The sequence below is a fragment of the Mustela nigripes genome, chromosome 3 (assembly GCF_022355385.1).
Source record: "Mustela nigripes isolate SB6536 chromosome 3, MUSNIG.SB6536, whole genome shotgun sequence".
Taxonomy (NCBI): Eukaryota; Metazoa; Chordata; class Mammalia; order Carnivora; family Mustelidae; genus Mustela; species Mustela nigripes.
Window position 1 is genome coordinate 160,271,256 of NC_081559.1, and position 24,513 is coordinate 160,295,768.

A 24,513-nucleotide genomic window follows, 5' to 3' on the forward strand; every position below is an offset into this window, starting at 1 on the left:
AGTACTATATAAATTTAGAATCAAAGGGTCTTCATTTCAATTTCTAAGCCAATGTTAGGTCTTTTTAAAATGTGTCTCCTTCTTCACGCTCTAGATCTCTTGGCCTTCTTTCAGTTTCTCATTGGTGATTATGCTTTTGTATATGCTGTTTTTCCTGCGTGGGATTCTCACAATTACCCTTAACTTTACATCTTATACCTGTTTAATTCTAGCTTAGTCTTAAGATCATAGCTCAACTACTCCCTCTTCAAGGAAGCCTTCCCTGATACTCTTTACCCTATTTCCCACAACCCAATTTGATTAAGTAGTTCTGCTATATTCCTTTTTATAGTTAACTATACTTTGATAACACTTAATGACAGTATATATTTACTTAGTTGGGTGATTTGAATGCTGTCTGTCTTCACTACTTGATAGTGATTTGTGGGAGGGCAGAGTTAGTTACTGGTTGCTTGTCATTTTATCTCCAGGACATACCATGGCCTGACACATAGGGAATGCTTTGAGAAATCATTTGTTGAATGAATGAAGAACTAAACATTTATGGCAGGTGGTCAAGGGTATAAACTTAATAAGTAGTAAGTCGTTAATAGTTGTTAATAGCCTTCCCCATTTCTCACTCCTCTTTCTTCTCTTTATGTACATATCTGTTGATGGAGAGAATATCTGCTAGAATCTTTTTTTGTTAGATAGCTCTAATTACTATTAGATCCTCTGTTTGTTGTACTATAACTTCCATTTCTTGGTTTGATTTTAGTCTTTTAAATGACATGAAATAATATATCAGTCCTCAATAAACCTGACAAGACTTACTATCTTATTTTTCTTGCCTTATTTCTCTGTCCCAATTTTCATCATCTTTAGTCTTCAGAATTTACTTACGATCATATCCTTTCTGTTGAAACCTTAGTCTTTCTTGGCCACCAGTGTTAATACAGGAGTCTCTGTAGGTCTTTTGAGTTTATGTATATCTTGTGAATGGTGGCACGGATTGGCCTTTGTTCTGGAGTATCTATTCAAGGATGTTTGTATGGTCATCAGCCTTGGAAGATAGATTTAGTGTCCCTCTGGAGCCAGTGGAGGGTATGTTAACTGCCCATTAAAAAAGATTTGGTTCCTGGGGTGCCTGGGTGGCTCAGTAGGTTAAGCCGCTCAGGTCATTATCCCAGAGTTCTGGGATCGAGTCCCACATCAGGCTCTCTGCTCAGCAGGGAGCCTGCTTCCTCCTCTCTCTCTCTCTGCCTGCCTCTCTGCCGACATGTAATCTCTCTCTGTCAAATAAATAAATAAAATCTTAAAAAAAAAAAAAAGATTTGGTTCCTCAACTCAGGATTCATTTCTCATCCTGCATCGCTCTGCGTGTGCAGACATCCATCTGGATACATCTTTGTCATCACTCCTGTGAAACTTGGGGGCAAAGGGTACTGATGCAAATGTGTTGATAGTCATGCTGTTTGCTCTTCCATGAGTAATAAAGTCCTTTGTCTCTGACTCAGGAGTCTTCTTTGACGTTATTCATAAGGGTGGTAGGGTAAAATCTTAGGCTCACAATTTTTGACATCAGAACAATGTAGGTCTCCTTGCCGAACCATTTACATGTCTCTCCTCAACTGTGGTAGTCCCTCCTTATCTCCAACACCTCTAGTGGAGGTCTGAAACTGCAGATAGTTTTAAATGATGTATATACTATGTGTTTACCTATACATACATATATAATAAAGTTTGAGTTCTAAATTAGGTATAGTAAGAGTCTTACACCAATAATGAGTAATAAAATAAAACAGTTATATAATATACCATAATAAAAATTTTATGAATATGGTCTCTCTCTCAGAATAGCTTATTGTAATGTACTTAATCCTTCTTGTGATGAAGAGATGATAAAATGCCTATGTGATGAGAGGAAGTGAGGGGAATGATGTTGGCATTGTAATAACAGGCTACTGTTGACATTCTGAGGTTATGTTGGAGGAGGATCATCTGCTTCTGGACTGTGTTGACCATGGGTAACTGAAACCATGGAAGGTGTACCTGCAGATAAGGCAGGACTACCTCTATGTTTTTTTCTTTTGTACCTTAAATATAGGTCATTCATGAGATTTTGTTCCTAGTTTTCTTTCTACTGGGATGATGTAATCGACACTACTGTTTTTAGCAATCAACCATATGTTTATTTCTTTCCATTTATTTTCTTTTGAAATCCAGACTCGAAATTTCAGCCACCTCTTGACTGTTTCCCTGTGGATATTTTAATGGTGCCTAACACATTTAAAACTAAATTCAGTGTAATCCTCCCACCCCATTTCATACTCCATTATTCACTATTTCAGTTAATGGCACTACTTCCCTCTTAATGCTGTAAATTTGAGCACTAGTTCAATTGTTCCTTCTTTTTCCCCTGCATATGGTAGATGTTCCATAAAAGCTTTTTTTTTTTTAAACTTAATAGTCCAGGCTAAACATAATAAATTTATTTTAGTCATTTCCCTTATGATGTGTTCAGATTCATTGCGATATTGATTACTTCCGCTACTTGTTTGAAAATGTGTTTTTTAAAAAAATTTAACACAATCCTCCACATAGCACAAAGTAAAGAGTATATTTTCCAGATTTGTGTAGTGAACTTCTACTTAGTTACTTTTTGTTTTGAGCTTATGTGGCACTGGAAACAATTATTTTTCGCATAAACTACTCTTAAGACAATTTTTAATTTCATATATCTATACTATTTATGAGTATCGTTCATGAATTTACATGAAGAACTTCACACTTATTTCTACGAAAATTAGTTTATGAATTTACCTGTAGAACTTCATACTTACTTCTGTGAAATTTCATCTAATTGATTTGGGCCAACCATTAATAAGGAAGATATCTTTGAAAGTATCTATTTGACTGTAGTTACTTGTACAAGTAGGTTGGATATGCTATTTTTGCTTTTATATATAAAATGGAAAATAAGTATGTTCTCCTAATATTAGAAAATTAGAATTATTTGATAATGATTTTTAAAAAATAATGAAAAACAAGTGTCCCTCTTAAAATGTCATTTAAATAAAATAATTTAAGCCAATCTTCCTAGTCCCCAGTGTACTCAGCTTGATAAATAAATACAAAATTTTTAAGTTTGCTAGTTTGTCATATAGTAAAAGTTATTTTATATTTTATCCATCAAATATAGGCAACTTTTGATCACTGTTATTGGTAAGGAAAGTCACAATTACAACTCTCATCTCTGGAAATTCAGTTAAATTGGGGGGTAGTTCTCTTTTTTGATTAAAACATATCAACATTTGTTGATACCAACAAATGTGCACAATCTTATTTCACCATTCACGTTGGTTGGTTAGAATGTGAATTGCTAAGGAGTTTCTAAGATGGAGGCAGTACTTTAGATTGTAAATTTTAATTTATGGGGAATGTTTTTTGTTCCAAAATAATTCTCCTTATAATGTAGAATTAAGTGAATTGCCTTGAAGTTATGTTTTTAGTATTTTTGACAGGACACATGAGTAAGAATGCTTATATATTGTAGCAATTAAAGACAATTCACATTTGTGGTTTGGGCATAAATGTGTAAAAATTATACCCATCTATCTTATTACATTTCCTCTCTCCTCCCCAAGGACTTTACTATGTACTTTATCTGTAATTGTTGCCAGTTTTCTATCATGTTCCCACTGGGCTTCTGGTGCAAAAAAATCTTATCCTCTTGATGACAGAGCTTGCCTGAATGATTTCATGCTCCTAGCATTTTTGTTCACGGGAATTAGGGGCAAAATGTAACTACAGCTGAACAGAACGTCTATTTTTGTAATTTTGGAGTTTAGGCTCTGTTATTGGAACTAAATGAAGAGATGCAGGTGTTCTCCAGTCCTAGCCCTTTGGGAGTTTTGATGGTAGATGCTTGAAAAGAAAATGCATGTGTTTCCAGAGTCAAACAGCAGCTGTGAGACAAGGATTTATGTTTTTCTCAGAACTTTGGGATTTCAAAATGTTACATTTAATCACAAGCACAGAAAGGGGAGCAAATGTTAAAGATGTTACGCATAAAAGTAAGTTTGCTGATCTCTTTACCATACGAACTAGTTGTGGGAATATAGGAGCAAAGTGATTTTTAATCATAATATAAACAATTTCTAAAGGATTATGATAGTAACCAGGACATAGCCTTTTGAGAATGTTGCATTTATAGTGCAGAGAATTTTTTTAATCCTACTAATTACTTAAGTTTTCTTTTTTCCGTTAAGACATTCATGCACATACACTATGAAAGGTTTGGCAGAGTATTTGCCAAATGAGTTTTGACAATAATTATTTTTGGAAAAGTTTTAGTAATACCTTGTAACACAATGTTTAATATCTTGAAAACACAATGTTTTCAAGTTGAATAAGTATAAATTTCCATCTCAGATAATAAAGGGAATTTATACAGATATATTTAAAATATACCTATATTAAAGCTGATATGTATTCGATAGTATTAGTTACTCTGTCTAGAAATTACTCTATTTTAATCATGTTTTCCTTTAAAACTTTAAGTTTTTCTCTTGAGTCTTCTCATTTCCTACCTTGTTCTCTACACTCAACTGATCCTTATTAAAAATTTTCTTCAAGTTCTATAAACCTGTGTATGTGCAGTTTTGAAGCTAGGACTGAATCCTTTACCTTGTCCCAGAATGTTTGTGATTGAAATATCTCCTGGATGCCATGATGCTAGAAGTCAGGAACAGGCTCAATAGCAACAGGAAATTACTTTACTCCTTTGAAAGGTCCCAGATTCTGGAGGGAATCCAGGGGGAGATATCCCTTGAGACTTGTGGGTGACCAGTTGTTTCCTTCATTTAGCAAGGTCAAAATTTTGACCTTCATTTAGCAAGGTCAAAATTTTGCATTTTTTACTGCCTCTATAATAAAAAACTGGCATTCAAAGTAAATAAGTAGAGGCTTCATATGTAAATAATAAATTATAAGAAGTGTTTCAGGTTGTAATGGACTTCAAGTGAATACTACCAGAAAATGTGTAATGTTTTGTATATTTTTATGAATAAACAAGATAGCATTATTATTTCAATTTACATTTTAGAAAATGTTATGTTTTCAAAGCAAGTTTTTGGCTTTGCCTTTCCCATCCAGTTTTGAAGTTGGCTGTATAGTAGCTGTCATGTAGGCCAAAAGAAAAGTAGTGGTCTTATTGAACCAGTAGGAATTGATTTATGAAACACTTAGAAGTGAGATTCATACCAGACTTTGCCACTTAACTCTTCCCCATTTGTCTCATCCCTTGTAGGAAAAACTTGATTCTGTTGCTTTTACATTTCTTTTGCCAATACAGTATACATAGGAATCATCCTTATGCCATTGCTTTGTTTTGTGAATACATGATAGAGTCAGCTATCCATTAATGTGGGAGAGTTTAAGCACTTCTTTGGGAGTCTTCTTGTTTCTTTTATTTTCACCTTCCTCTGACTTTAGTCCTTACTCTTCCTCCTCATTTGCTTTTTCCCTTCCCAGTCAGTAACTCCCTTCTAAGCAGCACCACAGTACTTGGACCATACCACATGACAGACCCAACTATAAGATTTCTTCCTCTTGAGAAACTGAGTTCTTAAGGGATCATGACATGTACATGATGGGTATTTGGTACATACAGGATGGTCCAAAAGAAATGATTTTTTGCTCTTTGGGTATAGCCTTGTTGTCTACAGGCCCACATTATTTTATTTCTAAATTGGCCTGTGGGGGGAAATATAGTTTGGCCCCAGTGTGTTAAAGAATAATTAAAAAAAAAAGTACATTATGACTCTTGTGTAAATATAAAATGGACAGATGTTAAAGATTATTAGCATCATTATCAATGAAAGAACCAAGCACATGTTACAACCAGATCAAGGACAACTAAAAATAAGAAACAGAAATCAGTAATACTGTACTAAATTGGAAAGGGACACAAAACTAGCTTCTTCCATAGTGGGGAAAGACAGTCAGTTGAACTTATACATGACAGTTTATTTACATCTCTAGTCAAGAATTGCTTTGCATTGCTCTCAGTTATTTACAATGTTAATAGTTTTTAAGAAAGTTCAAAGGCAGTGAAAGGTGCAGAGTCTATAGATTCAGACTCCAATAACCTGGAGTGTACTCAAAACAATGCAGAGCTTTTCATTGAAGCACAATTTTTTTCCTACAAGCCTTACTAAATTCCAGATGGCTAGGCTATTTTTAGCTGTGGGTGGTTTAAATATAGAGTCAGGTCAAAAGTAATTTTGTGAGGCAAAGATTCAGTACATGGAGAGAAAATTAAAGGGAAATAATGCCACCGGCAGAGGGCAGTGATGAAGTAACAGTTTCCTCATGTTCAAAGGAGGTATTGATTGTTGAGTAATTGTGGGCTAATTCTGTAGACTGTAACTTGAGTTAACTTTTGAAACCTTGTCATATTAAGTTCTCTTCAGCCAGGTGTTTTGTCAGTACCTACCACTTACCAGGCAAAAAGTTGTTTTGGTTTTGTTTTGTATTAATTAAATAAATAAAATGTTCTAACCTGACTTTTAAGTATATAATGTGTTCTAATTTATTAAAAAGCGTTCCCATGGAAGGGATTCATACAACAAATATTTGAATATGTACTGTGTGTTAGGGACTGCTATAGGTATTAGAAAGAGGAGGGGAGGGGCTGTGTGTATACAAGAGAGAGGAGTTCCCAAAAGTCACAGAGGTAACGTTCTCTTGATTGTAACATTTTTATTTTAGTTGGTTATTTATTATATTGAATTTTTTCTTTTGAGAATTAAATCTTTTTTTTTGGGGGGGGTGGTAAAGATTTTATTTATTTGAGAGGTAAAGTGAGTGAGAGAGAGCACACAAGCTGGGGAAGAAGCAGAGGGAGGGAAAAGCGCATTCCTCTCTGAGCAGGGAGCCTGATGCAGGGCTCCGTCCCAGGACACTGGGATCATGACCTGAGCCGAAGGTTGGTGCTTAACCGACTGAGCCACCAAGGTGCCATGAGAATTAAATCTTTTATGTCATGTTAGCTAAATTAGAAGAGACCTTCTTCAAATGTAAAAATTATGTGTTATCTGATTTTTTTCTGCTGAAAATATAGAATTTTGAAATAATATGAAAGTAAGTGCAAGAGTATACTGAAGTGAAGAGTATACAGAACTCAGTTACAGATAAATACCGAAAACAAAAATATAAATGCATCACAGCAAAATATCTAAAGGAGACAAAAATAAGAAACAAATGATTAAAAATGCATGAAAAAACTCAAACTGATAACTAGTGAAAGAAATGGATGTTAAAACAATAATAAGGAACACTTTTGCCTGTCAAATTGATATGTAATAAATTATAAAGCTGAAAGCTGAGAAATTTCTGAGATGAGCACTTTCATAAATGTCTGGTAGGACCATAAATTGGTACAAATTCTCCAAAAATCAATTTAAAAAATTATTAAGGACCTTAAGAGTGGGCATCCTTTTAATCCCATTTACAGACTATATTCTAATGGAGTAATCTAAGATCCATTTAAAGACTTGAATCTAAGGCACAAGGGTATTCACGTCAGTTTAGTTACAATAATCATAAGTCATCCTTGTGGTCTACTAGTAGGCAAATTATAAAATAGAGTATATCCATAGAAGGACACCTTTTATATCAGCCAATAGAAAATATGTATTATAGAAAATATTCATTTTTTAAAAGACTTTATTTATTTATTGGTCAGAGAGAGTGCGGAAGCAGGGAGTGCTTTAGGCCGAACAGTCAGAGGAGGCAGAGGGAGAAGCAGACTCCCCACTGAGCAAGGAGACAGATGCGGGATGGGATCCCAGGACCCTGGGATTGTGACCTGAGCCTGAGGCAGATGCTTAACTGACTGAGTGACCCAGGTGTCCCAAAATATTCATATTAAAAGCTTATGTAGAAAATAAAAATATAAACCTACCTCTGATAAAGTTATATGTAGCTTTAAAATTTTTAAGCATACGAATACATGTTTACATATACTCATGTATTAACGTTAATAGAAAAATTACTGAATTTTGTGACTATCAGTGCTTGATGGGATTATGAGTCATTTCTCATTCATATTTTTATTCTCCTGTAGTATTTGATGTTTTCTGCAAGCATAAATATTTTTAAATAGTTTTTTTTTCCAAAATACTTATTTACAACTAAATTGTTCATGGGTTATTATGATTATTTTCCTTATAAGTAGGCATTCCTACACATTAATTCTTAATTCTTATATAATCCTTAATATTGAAATAAAATTTCAATTTGAAAGCACATATGTGCCCTGAAAGCCACAGAGTATACAGTTTAGTTTTTACAGGGGTTTTGAGGGTCTTAGTGTATATCTGAATAAAATACCAGATTTCAAGTCAGCATAATTTGGATTTCTTCTTAAGTAGTTTTACTCCAGTGAATAAAATGTTTAAATCACTTTATTTTTTCTATAATTTATTTTCATTTATGATTAAAATATATTTTTCTTTAAATATAATTGAAATTTTATTTTATTTTATTTATTTTTTTTTAAAGATTTTATTTATTTGTCAGAGAGAGCGAGCGAGAGAGCGAGCACAGGCAGACAGAGTGGAAGGCAGAGTCAGACGGAGAAGCAGGCTCCCTGCGGAGCAAGGAGCCCGATATGGGACTCGATCCCAGGACGCTGGGATCATGACCTGAGCCGAAGGCAGCTTCTTAACCAACTGAGCCACCCAGGCGTCCCTGAAATTTTATTTTATCGTTAATCAGCTCTCTGGGATAGTACAAAACAAAACCTTCAATTAATTTGATATAAGTGTTCACTTGAAAATTAGCTCTTTAAAATATTTGAATGCATTTCTTACATAGGAACAAAGAACTGTCATAGGTGAAATCCAAGGCCAACTCAAATTTTTTGTTAAACTCAACAATGAAGTTGAGATACTCTAAATTTTTAATGAAAACTAGAAGGAATTAGAAATAGTACTTTATTTAAGAATAAACATATCTGAGTCATGTATTTAAGATAAAAGAAGACTTAGGAGAATGGAATAGTAAAAAAAAAAAAAGATATTTTCAGAGAGACATTTAAAGATATTTATTGGCATTTCATGGACATCAGAGATTGATAACAGTGCTGCTTTGTGTGGTTTTTAGTCTGATTTTAAGTTTTACTCTGATTTTGTAGCTGACCATTGAACACAGGGTTTTGGGGCGTTGATTCCCCACATAGTAAATCCATGTGTAACTTGGCTCCCCCCAAATTTAGCTAGGTTCACCAGGAACCTTACTGATACCATAAAGAGTTAACACATATTTTGTATGTTGGATGTATTATAATGTGGTATCTCTCCTGATGGAATGGAGCAGCCTAATTGGGTGGAAGCCAGGAGTGCAGGTGGTGAAACAACTGAGGTCCAACAAAGGAGATAGAAGTTTATTGAATGCACCTCAGGAGGAGTGGTGGGCAGGACAGCAGAGGAGAGACTCTCTGCCAGGATGCAGTAGATGGGGACTGTATTTAGAGAGAAGGACCTATGGGTATATATGGAATTTTCTTTTTTCTTTATTATTATTATTATTATTATTATTCTTTTGTTAATTGTGTCTGATTTTTAAGTAGCCCATTGGCTAGTTAGGGCCTTTTTAAAAAATGCTTTTTTTTTTAATATTTCATGAATTTGAGTGTCGTTCTTGCACAGGGACCATGTTCATCTTCTCTGTATCGTTCTGATTTTAGTATATGTGCTGCCGAAGCAAGCGCAAGGGCCTATGGATATTTTGAAGTAGGTGCCTTCCTGGGCCTGTCTGTATCAGCCAGGGGTTTGGGGTTACTGTTGGCCCTTTTGCCTTGTTCTATAATCCATTGTTTAAGCCTGTTGCCCAGAAGGAGCCTTTACATTATATATTGTGTTCTGACAATAAAGAAGACTAGAGAAAGAAAACATTATTAAGAAGATCATAAGGAAGAGAAAATACATTTATAAACTGTATTATATTTATTGAAAAAAATTGCATGTAAGTAGACTCACACAGTTCAAACCTGTATTCAGGGGTTAAACTGTAGTTTGTTTTGTTTTTTGTTTTTTTTTTTCCTTCACTCATGTATTATGTATGATTACTAGCTATGATTGGGGTTAATTCTGGACTGCAGTAGAGAAATAAAACATTTTCTTGGAGTGACTGGATAGGAAGTAGGAGAGGAACAGGAAAAAGAAAAGTCAAGAATTTAAAGTTCCCCCAAATATGAGCATGAAATTTTCTGATATAATGAGTTACAGTTGATGAAAGGCAGGCAGAATTTAGTGAATAATCTTTGGGGGAAGAAAGGAAGTGATGGGCAGCCAATGAATGGAGGGGGAAGGAAAAATATGCAACTTTAAACTAGCAGTTACTAGGTAAGAGGTGTTTCCCCCCCTTAAATCAGTTTGATATTGTTAAATTATTAATTGCCTGTTATCCTTAAAATAAGATTTTGTTAGAATTACTAATCTTGTGTAGAATACATAAATTTTCAGGGAGAGAAGAAAAGAATAAAGTAAACTTTTTGGGGTGGTCAAATGTCCTTAGGGTCAAGAGGTCTGATGTTCTTTTTATTAATGTATATTCATTTAAAGGACTCTTTCAGGTAACCAGGTAGTGATCTTCATTCTTTCAGCACAATTTACTTTGTACTAGGACTATAGGATATAAAGATGAAAAAACCCTTTTCACTTATTCATGAGCTTATAGTTCATTGAAGAGATACACACACACACACACACACACACATATATGTGTGTGTTTTTACTTATATGCTTTACATATACACACACACACATATATGCATGTGTATATATGTAAAGCATATAACTAAAAGGTATTAAAACATCATTATAAAACAAGGTAGTATGAATCCACATTGAAGGAAGCTTTTACTCAGACTTGGGACTTGGGAAAAATTTCCTGGAATAGTCCACGTTTAAGATAAGAGCTTAATTATGAGCTAGAGGAGAAACAGTGGGTCAGGTTTGGGGAACCTGAAACTAAGTTCACTGGAATGGCAGAAAGGAACAAGAGTGTGTGAGTTAATGCCTGATGAGATCAGCAATCTCTGGACTATGAAAGGCCTTGAAAGCCATTTTAAAAGTTTTGGACTGAGTGCTAAAGAGAGCATTTGGAACTTTTTATCATATTTCTACTTCAGAAACCAATTTAAGGAGCAGGGTGGTTGAGGGTCAAAGAGAGGAGGCAGGGCTGGTAGGAGAATGTTGCAATATTGCAATGAAGAAAAGGGTAATGTTACTGAAGAGAGTTACACACATTTGTGGGATTGTAATGTGTTGGAATCAGTAGGAGTTGATGGTTGATTCAAGATGATGGCTAAGGGAAAGGGCACAGTAGGTAAACCTAGGGTCCTAGTTTGAAGAGCTGGGTACACAGTAGGGCCCCTTTCACTGAGATGAGGAACAAAGGAACAGGAATCAAGTTTTATTTAGGTCGTAGAGGCTATTGTATAATACTAATTTTCTTTTTAGTTCTTCCTGTGTTGAAGGAATTACTCCAAGCATTTTAACTAAGAGCCCCAGCAGTTTGACTTTAGTAGTTACATTCTTAACCATTACACCAAAGAGTGAAGACTGTGGAGAAATTCAGACCCTAAGTCATTGATTATTCAGTTTATTGAGTTCTATTTAGTTTTATTTATTGGCTGCTAGCTGCATGCACAACACTGCTAGCGACTGATAAAAAAAGATATTCAGTACAGAGCCCCATTAATTTGTATACACATACAGCTAATTCTAAGAACAAGTTTACCAAATGCTGCAATTGGTTGGGAGGAGCGTATTATTTGAAAATAGAGAAGAAAGGTTAATTTGAATCAAGAAGGGAGGATTTAATGATATTAGCAAAGGTTTTTCAAAGAGGGTTTGCTGGAATGATAGAATGCATATGAGATGCAAATTTATTGTTTAAGCATTACGAGTACTTTTAATTGTCCTATACTGTTTAGTTTTAGATGTTTGGTAGTTATTCAAGGCTGTATTTTTGTGAAAGTGTAAAATGTGTAATTGTTAAAAAAGTATTTAGTATATATTTATGGTGAAGTAGTATTCTTTTTAAGTATTTCAGTATGTTCAGACAACTATAATAAAAAATTGTATTTAAAATTTTCTATTTCATAATGTAATTATAAAATATAAAGTATTTAGGATATTATTACTGTTTTTGTTTTCTCAGACAAATTTTTAAAGTTAAAATAAGTATTGGGACAATTTGATTGTATTTAGTTTTTATGTGGTTTAGTTTGGAGTTAATTATTAAGTAGAACTTGATTTTTAGCCTTGGAAAAACAAACGCATAAGTTAATAAGCCCCCTCCCCTTTTTTATTGGATTCATTGTTAACAAAGCATAGCATAAGTAAGTCTCAGTCAGCCTGTGAAAAGGATGACTTAACACAACTGTTGATGCATTTGGAGTGAAACATCTTTATCAGGTTAATACAAGAAGCAGTCATGCCCTACTTGAATTACTCATTTATTATAGCTGAACAGCAGCCTGCATGTGGACTTTGAAATCCTGGGAAAATAAGATGCCTACATACATCCAAATGTTGAAAGCCTTTACTCCTCGGCAGCTGGAAAATGTTGAGCTCTGTTGTCATCCATTAGGTTTTTGGCCTTCAGGGAGATGTGATCAATTTAATTACCGACCAGCTTTATCCATTACTTTTAATGACTAGCCTCTGAAGTAAGCCTCTGAAGTTTGTAGCTTAAATGATCATATTTAGATATTGTACACTTAAAATTTCTAAAAATTAAACACATAGACCTAGATAATTATACTTTGCTTATATGTTTGCCATATGTACTCAGATCCCTAAAAATAAAAAATAATTTAAATATATTAATAGAAGTAGCTTATTTACTTTAAGTGAAGTAAAAAATGTGTTTGTGATTAAGAGTAGCAAAATACGGTCCACATATTTGCTGTTCTGGGGTAAATTTTATATATTATATCCATTTGTGCACAAAATTTTTACATTTCCTAAAATACAGTCTGGGTTATTTTTAATCAAACAATTATTAACAAAACTGTTAATAATTATTTGTGCTTTTTGTTTATCTTCTTTTCACTACCATTGTGATGCCAAGTCCAAGGGGGATTTTTAGAAAATATCATGGGGTGATGGAGCATTACTAAGAGAAATTAATATTATATGAAGAAATGTAGCTCTAACACTGAGGCTATTACTTGTGAATTCCAGTTCTAACTCTGGAAGTCATTCTTTATATAAATCACTTGGTCTCACTTTGACTGTTTCTTAGTCCATTAAATGATTGCAGTAAATAACTTTGTGTTGACTGTCCCTTGTATAAAGACACTCCTTTAAAGAGGTCACCATTCATGTTACAAACCAAGGGAATTTGCTTGTTATTGTTCTTTATTACAGTGTTTTTTAGGTAGATGATAGTAAAATCTTTCTAACAAAATTGTGTTATGACAGTATTCAACAGATAGATGTAAAAATGAGAAAAACACCCTTTGGCTAAGTTGATGGTTATAAAACAATATTGTAGATACCATGTTTGACTAGTTTGTATATTTAAGTTGGTGTGTTAAAATATTTGTCATGATTAAGAAGTGTGAGATATCCTCATTGACAGACAATTGATGTTCATATATTTAGAGGCATTATGCTGGTGCTATACTGGGAAGAGTTTACAAAAAAAATAACTAAGCAGTAGAAAAAAGGGAGATCTATCAGAAAGTAATAGATTGTTAATACATATGATAGTTATTTACTTAAGTAATAACTTTGTGTACAGGTTAATGATATGCTTCTGATCAATATAGTTGGAAAAGAAGTAATGAGAGACGCATATTTTGGAATGTGTTATGAAAAAGGTTAAATATTAGTTTTTTTGGTCAGAAGGGTCCTGTTCTGAATTTGGAAGAATGAATCCAAGTGGTCATAAATCATGTCAAAATCAAAGCAACAAAATATGTATATAGGTATATAATATAAATAAGTGTTAACACTAAAGATGGGTTTAGAATTGAGTCACTTGACTTCTTTGTAGTTCTTTTAATTTTGTTTTCAGGTACTACATCTGTACTTAGATGGCATTTCTGTGCCAGACCAGGTCAAAGATAGGAAGAGCATGTGTTGTTCTAGTACCCATACATTTTTAATAAACTTGTAATTGTGTTTAAACTTTTTTTTTTGGGTAAAATTTGAAAACTTGTGTAGCTATTTTTGTTGTTATAATGCTAACAAATGGGTTTTTGAAAAAAATTGTATGGATTGATTATGTTTCTAAGGGCTTATATAACAGATACCATTATTCACCATGTTCATATTGAATAATAAGTAAAATCATGTGCCAATTCATTCTTTTTCTCAAAATGAAAATGCTTTTATTATGCTGTTTAATGTGAAAATTCAACCACAATAGAAAAATGCATAGAATTATTAGCAATTATCTGAAATACTGTGACCTAAAGATTAACTAGTGTTGATATTTTGACACACATGCTTTTAGATACTTTTTATATGACTACATGTATAAATATATAATCCTGCATGAATAATTTTCATATCATATATTCTCTCTGTATCTGCTTTTTCACTCTCCCGTGTTTTAAAGCCATCTTTCTATGATAAATACAGCTTTTCATCCTAATTTTACATGACATTGTAGCATCCTGTTATATGCCAATATATATAATTAATTTCCTCATGGTAGATAGTATGATTGGTGGGTATTTGAATTTTTCTAATTTTATACTAATAAAAAAAGATGATAGGAATAATTTTAACATTCATCTTTGTGAACTTGCCTAACAAAGTAATTATTAAAAGCATATTTTGGTGTATTATTTTGCACTTGAGAATGACATAAGTTTATTTTTCAAATACTTAATTAGTACTAAACAATTCTAACTACAAATTTTAAAATGCAGATGGTTAAGTTTGCATAGAATTCAAGTGAGTTTTTCTTGTCTGTCTTAATTCATTATTAACAGTAAGATTCTTTTTTTTTTTTTTTAAACTTCTGAGAGGTCATGCAAATAACTCAGTCATTGACATGTAAATTGTTTTTTTCTAGAAGGTTTTAATACTTTCCTCAGAATTATTTAGTAAATCTTTTCTTCAATTTCATTTGCAGCATGATTTAGGAGGAGATTGGACTTTAGAATCGGGCAAACTTGTTGTCAAATATGAATTTGCTTTTACTCTTCTTATACTTGGAAAATATACTTAAATCTCCCTGAGTTCATTTTCCCATATGTCAAATATCTAAAACAAATCCACTCACTTGTAGGGTTTGTTTTGAAGATCAAAAGTAGTAAATATAAAGAGCTAGCACCTACTACTTAATTTTAGCTAAGCCTCCCAAAAACTTACTTATGTGAAGTACTTTGTGCAGTTTTGGCAATTTTTTTTATTACTAGTGTTTTTTAAATTTTCATTAACAGAATGATTCCACATTTAATGAGAATTTATGTTTTTAGTTTTTTATGCTGCTGAATTTGTAGATTCTTAGTCTATCCTTAACATTAAAAAAATTGGAATTAACATTAGCTAAGTAGTTTGCTTTGCTGTTTTTTTTTTTTAAGATTTTTGTTTATTTATTTATTTGACAGACAGAGATCACAAGTAGGCAGAGAGGCAGGCAGAGAGAGAGGAGGAAGCAGGCTCCCTGCTGAGCAGAGAGCCCAATGTGGGGCTCAATCTCAGGACCCTGGGATCATGACCTGAGCCGAAAGCAGAGGCTTTAACCCACTGAGCCACCCAGGCACCCCTGCTTTTCTGTTTTGATACATGATTGTGTAACTATATATAAACTGATCTAGAAGGAGCGTGTGCCACAAAGAAAAGTTTTATTTACAAGATCAGACTTGTATGTTTATAAATCTTTAAATCTTTAAATCTCCTTTGGAGTTTTGTCCTTTGATATCCTTCCCTGCAGCTGTCTTATTTTAGATCTCTAAGCAAAGTGTGTGTGTGTGTGTGTGTGTGTGTGTGTGTTGTGTTGTGTGTAAAGCCAAGGATGAACACAGTTTTGCAGGATTCCATAAGTTCATGCGCTCTTGTTTGATAATCTCTCTTTTAACTCCAGTTCCAAAGTACTATCCAAGCTCCCCTATCTCTGGCTATACCGCAGTGAGTAGCACATGGGCCATTAATCTGCTCTTTGGTAAACAGGTCACTGATTCTAATTAATTTTCTGTCAACTTTTGAAAAATAATTTGTCAGTTAAAAATCTCAGTGTTGGGGGTGCCTGGGTTGCTCAGTAGTTTAAGCCTCTGCCTTCAGCTCAGGTCATGATCTCAGGGTCCCAGGATCGAGCCCCACATTGGGCTCTCTGCTCAGTGGGGAGCCTGCTTCTCCCTCTCTCTGCCTGCCTCTCTGCCTACTTGTGATCTCTATCAAATAAATAAATAAAAATCTTAAAAAAAAATCTCAGTGTTGGCTATAGAATAAATACTGTAGCAGTGTGTGACTGCAGCATGGTAACATTGTTATGTTGGGTGTCTTCTGTATCCCCAACATATGATTCTTTGAAATCTGTTTAGACTTTACCCAACACAGTGAGTAGTAACTTAACGTTGTTGCTGTACCCACAAATCAGTTTGTGACCAACTCTGGTAGATGTTTGAATAAGAGTACAGGTTTCCAGATCCTAAATGCATTGCTCTTTCCCGCCTAAGTGTTACGAAAGGGAGTTGGCTTGCAGATATGATGGCTTTTTCTGTATTTCCTTACTAGTTCTCCTTTTCCTTTACCTACCTGTTCAAGGGCAATTGCCCTAGTGCTGGTCTCAAACCTCTATCATTTATTGGCTATTTGTCACTATGTGCTGTGTACCTCAAGTATTCTGTGTGTGTGTGTGTGTGTGTGTGTGTACCTCACGTATTCTTAACAGGGAAATGGGAATATTAATAAATACTAACCTACTTCATAGGGTTATTGAAAAGATCAGCTATGTTAATATAGAGATCATTTTTCATAAATGAATTTCTCTGCATATAATTAAAATATTAAATGCTTTTATTGGGTGCTCATTAGTGTCAGGCACTGTTTTAAGGGTGGTGTATCATTTTAGCATAGTATCTCCATTATGAAACAGGAACTTTGTTTTTTAAAAAGTTGAAAGTAGTAATTGTTATGTGATCCATAACACATATGTAAGATGAAGCAGAACTTGAATTTGAAGTTCTCAGCTTTATCTACCTCTAAAGATTTGTGAGAGAATGTACATTTATGTTTTATGTTTAAATAAAATGTTTAAGGTATAGTTATGACTTCTCAATTTAACTGATTATATTTTCCCATCTACTAAAATACTACTTATAGTATCAAGTAGAGCTGTAGTTCTCTCTCTCTGTGACTCCTTACTTCAGCTGTGTCTGAGGGAACTCAGTCTAAGAAGGTAGGGTCATCCAGATTTTCTGCTGAACCAACACTGCTATCAAGATACCATTCAGGGGTTTGAAAAGAGTGAATTTTCTGCCCATTAGTATCCTTACCTGGCTATTGCTCCATAGTCCCCAGTCAGATTACTAGGACAATCCCCAGCTAAAAAATTTTAGTCATTCCTGGTGCTTCATATTAGCATTTCAGTATTTTGATGCCGAGTACCAGTAAAAATTAGGCCATTTGAATAACATGATGAAAAGATCTTAATTTGTCATGTAAAAGCAGCTAAGAAAGAGAAGAGATAGAGAAAGCCTGATTATTTCGCAAAATTGACAATGGGCACACATCTCCAATCTGGTTCAGACTTCCTTGTAATTCATACTGCTCTTTAACTTCATCACTCTCTGAATTTTCTCTGTAGCAATACCACCATTAAAGAAATTGAAGTATCATTAAGAATGAAGAATATTTTAAATACTTTGAAATCTCTTGCATTCTAGGATCAGTGAAACCAAAAGTGAAACTCTAGTATAAGATTTTGAAGCAGCTACAGAAATTCTGTGTGTAGCCTCCCACAGAGTGCAGCTTGAGAGTGCTTCTTTTGTGTGATCACTTGGTGTTGAGTGTGGCTCAGTGCCTGAAAGATTCTCATTAAGTAAAGATATGGTAGGGATTTCTCACTAGGAAGATCTGCTTTTCCATTAATGCTCATACCTACTTACTTGTTTCTATCTGTAGTTCTCCATAGCCTCTGAGTAAATTTTGGTGTTTGCATAATCCTAATTTTTTAGAGTAATATCATTTATGACATATGGCATAGTATAGTGCTTAAAAACATGAGCTTTGAAACCAAGACTGAGTCCTGGTTCCACTATCCTATCTCTATGATCACTGGCAGATTTTTCGGCTCTTCAGTAACTTTTTTTTCTCATTGGTAAGATCAGAATAATAATAGTATCTATGAGATAGGCTTGTCATGAAGATTAAGTGAACTCATGTAAGTAAAGCATTTAGAATAAGATTTGGTACATACAAATGTCAGTAGTTATTTGTAATGACGGAAGTATATCTGGAACTCAAAAAACCCAAAAAAGTAGTCCATATTTCCTGGTTTATCTGAAATTACTTGCTATGAGAGGATATTCAGGTAGAAGGAAAGAAGGACAATTTTAATGAAGCTCATATTTTGTTGGCATATATAATTGCCTTCAAAGAAGACCATTCCCCCCCCCCCCCCGCCCCTAGAATAAAGCATTGATTCTAGTGGCTAAAAGGAGTTGATATTATGTGTTCAGTAATGGATTGTTCCAATCAGTTCTGTAACGATAAAATGTTAAATTTGGACTCTCTCCTAACATTCATAGTGCCAACATTTTTCTTGAGCAGCAAATGATTCTTTGGTTAACTGTGAAAAAATTTCTCTTGGATGATTCACAGGCATGTTAGACTCAGCACTTCTAATTTCATTTCTCCCATTTTACTTCAAGCTTGCACTTTGACCTATATTCTTCTATATTGTTGAGTGATGGTATTGCCAGTCCAATCAGACACCTAGGGATTGCTCTAAACTTTTCCCTTCCTTCATTTCTCATCTTTCCTGTTTGTGCAGTCACCAAATCCTAAGGCTTCTCTGTAAAACTTTTCCTGGGAGAGAAATCCGATCCTTTCACTTCCTTTGAAATGACTCCCTCACTGCTTTCTGGATAAAGTTCACAGACTTTTTAGCAGTATTTACAACTCTGATATCGTATAGTGTTTTCATATGCACACTGTTCTCCCACTATGTGGATCCATTTTCAGTTCCACAAAATGCCATTTTCATTTTTGTATACAATTCCAGTGCATGGGAAGCTCTCCCTGCTTTTCTCTTCCCTACCCTTCCTTTTCTCTTCCCTGTACTTCAACTGAAGCACTACTTCCATTGAAAACTGATTTGCAAATTTATTTTGCAAATAAATAAGGCACCTAAGGCAAGCTAGGTGCCCCTCACGTTTGCTTCTTCTTTGCATTCTATAACCTCTTCTGAATATTTTATTAAAGCAGTTACCAAAATTATGACTAATTTTTGTCACAGCCTTTCACTAAATTATGAGCAACCTAAGTACAGGGACTCTGTCTTATTTATTTTTTTAATTTTTATTTTTTAAAGTAGGCTGTACACTCATCCTAGGGCTTGAATTCAAGACCCTAAGATCAAGAGTCACATGCAGATTGAGCCAGCCAAGTCCCCCTCTTATTTATTTCTTAAAGTTTAGTATTTAGATTTAGGTATATGGTTTATGGTCAATAAAAGTTTGTTCAATTACAAAATAGTTTTGAATGAGAGTAACATCTTTGATAATGGTCACGTGGTAAGTTTGTCCTTATTGGGGGATAATGAGAATTAATTGCTAATAGTTATTCTCAAGAGGCAAAGATAAGGAAATGGACTGAAAGCCCAGTTTTTGCCCATTTGATATTAGTCATTCTGTGCATTTCTTCCCATTATTTATTTACCACTTTGACAATAACAGTTTTTTCTTGTCTGTTTTCATGAGTACTAGTCACTGTCAAAAATGTCTCTCTGGGTGCTTGGCTAGCTCAGTAGAACATGTAACTCGATCTCAGGGTCATGAGTTTGAGCCCCATCATGGGCATAGAGCTTGCTTAAAGTGTCTCTCATTTAGCCTACTTTAGAGCATCACTCTATTTAATTCTTGACTTTTTTATTTTAGTAATACATATTGTTGATTTTGTTTTATCAGATGACTAGAAAAATAAAAGTTTCCCTCCAGATGTTGCATTTTCATTGTAATAAATGCGAAGATGGTTCCTTGAGCTGATTTAAGGGCATTTGGCAAATTGGTTAGAAGTCTAGTCCTTGGAAGACATGAAGTCAGCGATTGGAATTTACAGGATAAGAGGTTGGACGGACAGGATAAATACATTTGGGAGTTTTCCCTGGGAGTGGGTAAGGCTGAGAATCAGAGTACAGAGGTCAGGGCTTTGTGGACAAGAGGTAAAAGTGGTATCTAGAGTGCAAGAAAGGCTAATGTGGTAGGGAGTATATGTCTTCACTATTATTTAGGGGTATCTGACTTCAGTGGGAAGAGAATGTTGTTTAGGGGAGGATGGCCTTGGGTAGCAGTGAATTCTTGTTAGAAGTTGATAAGAGTTTAGAAATACTGGAGCACCTTAGCTCTGGTAGTGGATGGGATATAGTTATGTTTATTTTACTGACACTACTTGGCTCAAGACTGTTTTTGCCTGTGAATAACCTAGTTTAACCTAGGCCTTAACTGAAAGTAAGAGACTAATGTTCAGATCTATTAAGTGAATAAATATGAGTAGTTTTCTGTGCCATTGGCGGAACAAATTAAACTTTCACTGGTTGAGTGCTTACACCTACACATATAGTGTGGGAGGATTATCAGCCAGTTTGTCTTATTGGCTTATTGGCAGCAGAAAACTCTTAAACTGAGTTTTCCCATGGAAGAAGTATCTTACTTGAAATCCCAGAACTTTTACTAAAAAATTTATGAAGTGGGATGACAGTAAATTACAGAAGCATCATCAAAGCAAGTATGTTATTAATTGACAATTTATTGACTTCATCCCCCGGGCCAGTTTAAAGAAAAGGGAGGGAGGGTTAGATTTCAAGCTACACTTTGAATGCTGTGTGAGGTCTGTTTGAGATACTTCGGTTAGGCTGTGATTAATTAACTCAATTAAACAAGTATTAGTACATGAGTAAAAGAACACTCTCTTTTGGATTTGTCAAAGAGGTACTAATGGGTTCAGTACTGATAAAATTGTGAATCTGAATCTGGTTAACATTAAAGGGCACACAAAAATTCACCTGTCATCTTTAATCTTTTGATAGAGAGCAACAATAATTCAGAGTTTCATATATGTATTCTATATTTTTTCTTGTATGGATAAGTTTGCATATTCATTTGAGTTAGAAATAATGGGATTAAGCTTTAATTTCCTTTTTAACTATATTTTAAAATGTTAACTTGTCAGTTTGACTTTTAAAAATTGTTAAAAATTACTATCCTTGGGCTTTATAGCTTGTGCAGTTATATAATTTTACAGGAAATGACGCACAAAAAGGCAAAGAAAGGTTTTGAAACTTTCCATCTTAGTTTACTTCTTAAGAAAGGCGTGCTTCCAGTTTATGAACAAGAAAGTGTAATTTCTGAGCTAGAACTTTTTTGTTTTTCTTTTTTGAAAGCCCTGAATGTTGAGATACTGAGTCCCTTTTTATCTCTCTAACTATAATTTCATTTGTTCCTGTTAATTCTGAAAACACTTATATATTGTAATGACTGCTTAATAGTTTTACAATTTTCTATATCTTAACATCTCTTAAATTTAGAGGAGTCCTTGTGTAATCCGTTTTTTCTAGCTACTGCTAACAGCCTTAGTTGAGGTCAAGTTCTGCCAGAGAAGATATCAGTTTGCTTCTGCTTCTAATCTGGTGGCACTACAACTTGAGACGACTGTAAGTTAAGTTGTCTGCTTGAGGATTTTTTGGACTTCACTTGTAGTGTAGATTCAGACTGCAAATCTACATGAATACTAGTTTATGGTTCAAATTCCCAAAGATATTTGGATCTCTGCCCAATGTACAAACTATCTTTCTGCTTGGTGGCTTTATTTCTTATTTCCTGTTACACCGGCAGCTTTGATGTATCAACTTTATGCAAGACTTTCCTATTATACTTCATCAGATAATTAATAATATCTTAGATATAATAAAATATAGGGGCAGTGATGTGATCAAAAAGCAGCTGCATGGAGGCAATAGGAAATGGTTCATGGCCTTGGAGCAACTTCACTGGTGGCATAGAATGTACTTTGAAGGTTATCTTTTGTGGCTAAAAGTATTAATGGCTCCATCTGTTGTATTGCTTGCCATATTTATAAGCAAGACCTTTTTGATTGTGATCCCAGATCTGGAATACAACATAGCGTATCTTGCACAGTCATTGAGTGAGAAGTCTTTGACCTGAACTTTAGGAAAAAAGTCTAGAGAAGCTGAACCACTAAATCATTATATGACCAGTGGCACCTTAGTTTTATCTGTGAAGTATAAGTATTGGAAGGCTTCTGTAAAACAAGGATTTGCCATGGGGCAAATTTTTAACTACTGTTTAAAACGTTTTGGGGCATCTGTGTGGCTCAGTCGATTAAGGGTCCATTTTGTGATTTCAGCTCAGGTCATGAACTCTGGATTGTAAGATTAAGCTGTGCATCGGGCTCTGGGCTGGGTATGGAGCCTACTTAAAATTCTCTCACTCCTTCTCCCTCTGTTCTCCTTCCCTCTCTTTAAAAAAAAGAAATAAATAAAAATCTAAAAAGGTTTATCATAATCTAGGTGTATGTACCACAGCTATGTAAAATCCATAAGCTAGTAGAGGACACTTGTTTCCTTTAGACATACATATATTTCTAAACAACTATTGTATTTTGTGTTAGGAAAATTAGGGGACCCTTGGAAAATTTAATTTATAATTAACACTTTAAACCTTGACTTTAGGACTCAAACTCAGATATTAAGCTATTGCCACTGTATGCCTACTCTAATTTACTATCTCTGCAAATTAAGACGATTTTTTGTGAATTTTCATATTGGATAGGAGTAATATTTGGGTCTACATACTCAATCAAAAAATTGTGAGAAAACATTTATAAAACAGTTGTATTGTATTATTCAGTTCACAAACATACTGATGTTAAATAAGAATGCTGTGGAATCAGTTACCATTCTGAGAACATTCATTGGACACTTAACCAGGAAATACAATAAACAAAAGAGATACCTACCTACTCCTGTGATAAAATATAGCTTCTATATAGTACCTTTAGTTTAGCTATTCCTGTCCTGCACACATCTCATCTTGAGAGAGAATAAACATATTTGAATTCTAGAATAAGGGACTTTAGTTCAATATAAGGAACTATTTTGCCATTGAGGGTAGCATACAAAAAATCTTCATGAGTAGAGTTGATTCTTTTAATTGGGATGGTTCTGATTGTGTTACAGTGAGGCCAAGAATATAGCCTAATTGTGTCACAATTAGGTGCTCAATGATACACTGTTGTGGTTGTCAACCCTATCATATCTAATGTCCCTTTTTATGACTGGTATTTTTCTAAGACTTTTTACTATCTTGATGTAAAATTCATAGTTAATGTACCTTTTTAAGCTGATAACTTATGGAGGAATCAATATAATACTGTAATCCTATTAAGGGAGAAATAAGAGGAAAGTAACATATATATTTTTAATATTTAGAATGTAACTAGAAGACATGATAAGACATTTTGTCTGCCATGTGTGTTACATTGGGACATTTACAAGTGCTGCTTGCCTACATGTTTGATAAATTGGCAGTGCAAACACTCAAATGAAATAGTCATGAGTGATTTTCTGAAATGGTAATGTGTCTTGGTCAAATTCTCAGTGATTGATATTTTTTCTCCATATAGTGAAATTTCTGGAACTCTTGGAGTTTTTTTAAAAGTGGGTGAAAACCACTCTCGATTTTGATGTAAAAACGGTGTTAAATTCTGGGTTCAAGTAATCATGAACAAATTTTTAATTCACACAAGTGCCTGGCAGGATGTTTGAAAACTGTGGAGGATGCAGGACCATTCTTTGTTGTATTGAGCTCTGAACAGCTTTTAACAATCTTGGTTGATATCTGATGTCTGTAGTGTCTCCTAGTGATTGTCACAATCAGAAACACCAATTTCAAAAAATTCCCCTAGAGGGTGATACAATCCTCATATAGAATATACTGACTATAGAATAAAGGGTACAGGCTGCAGGCAAGAGTCATAGTATTGGATTTGAATTTAAGTTCTTCTACTTACTGACTTCCTATTGACTTTGTGATATTGGGCAAGGTAGTCAACCTCTCTTGGCCCTGGTTTCCTTTCTGGAAAACTGGGAAGATAATATCTTACAGAATTAAGTGGAGAAGATGTTTTATTTTAGGTACCTGACATGTGCTTCATGTGGATATGACTTTCTCTCAACACCATGCTGTTTTTTCAGTACTAGTAGGCACTTGATAAATACTTGCTTACTGTTATTGTTATTTAAAAACTCCTGTGTCAC

General features: G+C 34.2%; 1 protein-coding gene and 1 pseudogene across 3 annotated transcripts in view; one reads left to right on the forward strand and one right to left on the reverse strand.

Annotated features, from left to right (window-relative positions):
* Positions 1 to 24,513, forward strand: part of VPS13B (vacuolar protein sorting 13 homolog B) — a 756,179-nt gene that overhangs the window by 228,926 nt on the left and 502,740 nt on the right. The gene's annotated exons all lie outside the window — the stretch shown is intronic.
* LOC132014736 (U6 spliceosomal RNA) lies at positions 9,643 to 9,757 on the reverse strand (annotated as a pseudogene).